We start from the raw sequence: 2,284 nt of genomic DNA on the forward strand, positions 1-2,284 counted from the left end.
CATGCACGAATGTCACCTGTTGCTTGGCTGCAGGAGGGCAGCAATTTTCATCTCATCGTGCATCTTCTGTTGGAAATGAAGGAAGAATAAGCAATGTCGTCCACCATCCTTGTGTGTCGAGCCGCTCTATTTGCTGTAAACTATGGGCTACATAAGTTAATTATTGGACATGATGTCCCGCCTCTGCCCTTCATTTGAACTATCAGGTGCTTGTGAGCCTGACAGGTGCGTCACCTTTAGGGCCCATGCTTCCGGTGGTCGTAGCCTTCCAGGGAACTTTAATTACTTGCCCTTAGTCTTGTTCAACTTCTGTATTTAAATTAAGTTAGTTTTAAATTATTTTACGCTGCCCTTGTTTATTTTATTCTTTTTTTTTAATGCTCTAACATTCTGTTTTATTAATTTCCAGTGGTCTGAGAACTTGGGGTGTCAGCGGTGCCTCCTCGGTGTAGGACATCCTTCTGGCGTGATTACTCACTCCCTGATTTTGCATGTTCAATACTTGTGCTTGGGGTGGCCGTTTGCTGGATTTCTTCACCTTCTTTTAGCACACCCATCACCGGGAAGCTCAACTCAGTCTCTTTCTGGTTTACTGGTTTTAGGATTTTTTTTGTTAATAAAGATTGTTTCAATGTAATCTGACCTTTGTCTCATGCCTCCATTAGCCTGAATGCCTTGGAGTAAAGTCAATGTTAATCATTAGGTGAAAGTCCCAGAGTGGCATTGTCAGAATTTTATATTAATTGAAATTTATCAAAAAAAAAACCCAAAGAAATTTACTCCCCCTGTCCAGCATGCTTATCTCTGCAGATAAGCATGTGGTTAGATTATATCATGCTTGTGCCCACGTCTTCTGCCAGGAATCTCATGGCAGATGACAAGCTGACCTTTAAGGTCCACGTTGCTTTGGGCTCGGTCTTGCTGATTGTACCTGATGGAACAAACAAAACAGCTTTTGGCTCAGGCATTTCACACATCAACTACTGTAATTCCTTACAGGCAGGCCTGCCTGCATGCTCAATTAAACCTCTGTAGATGCTTCAGAATGCAGCAGCGTGTCTGGTCTTCAACCAGTCCAGAAGAGTTTATGTCACTGCTAATAAAAGCTCTTCACTGGTGTTCAGTAGCAGCACACATCAAAATCAAAGCTCTGTTTCTGGCTTGAAAAAACAACAACAACCCAAACAACTCTTGTCTACCTTCACTTCTTAATCCAGAGCTAAATTCCCCCTCGACAATTTCACTCTGCCAGATAAAGACACATAGTGCTTACCACAAAGTGGCACAAAATCCGTTGCTAGTAAAGGAAAATTCATTCATTCATTTTCTGAACCGCTTAATCCAATTCAGGGTCGCGGGGAAGCTGGAGCCTATCCCAGCTGGCTTTGGGCGACATGCAGGGTACACCCTGGACAGCTCGCCAGTCCATCGCAGGGCCATTTTATTTACTCTTTTGTTCCTGTTTACTCATTTGTATTGTATAAATCAGCTTCCCTTTATGCATGTGCATTATGTGTTTGAGAACTTAATGAGTCTCTTCACAGTGAAAAGTGCAAATTTCTGAGAAGTGCCAGCTGCGACATGCTAGAGTGGAAATGCTTAGCTCTATGAACTGATTTAAAAAAAAACAACAAAAAAAAACCTTCATTTCAGCTCAACCAGCTCCACTTCCTTCTATCTGAAGGTTGTGAGGACGTCTATACTGTTGTGGACAAAGGTCGCAGACGTGGCGTCATGGTATGTCCGGTTACGTATGTCCACATGCAGACGTGCAGATGGAGTATTACAAAATGTTGACTCTGGTCAGAATCGTTTTTGTGAGGTACTCTGCTACGTGAGACTGTCATTGGTTTTTCAATTTCCTGTATATGTAGCACCAGTTACGCAAATATCCACAGAAACAAGAAAATAATGAAGTGAAAGTGTAAATTGACTGAATTGATCTGTTCATGTCTTAAGACTATTTCCACACAGCTATTGCTTATTTCCTGCTCATTGTTGGAACAATCACAATTCTGCACCATCACATTATGTTAGATGTGATTTAAGTGTGTTTTGTTTTATGTTCTTTTGGTTTTAAAGACAACTTGGAAAAAAAACAATTAATTTTCTCTCACAATATAAACTGTAATGACTGTCTAATATGACTTGCACACATAGTGTTATTAAATGGATTTTCCCTCTTGTGCAGTCAATACTGATACTCAGTTTACTCCATCAAATGATTCTTACAGCCATATTTTAGCCTACACCCCCCAGGAGTGAAAGCCCTTGTTGTAACCCA

Source organism: Telmatherina bonti, assembly GCF_933228915.1.
Source record: "Telmatherina bonti genome assembly, chromosome: 8".
Taxonomy (NCBI): Eukaryota; Metazoa; Chordata; class Actinopteri; order Atheriniformes; family Telmatherinidae; genus Telmatherina; species Telmatherina bonti.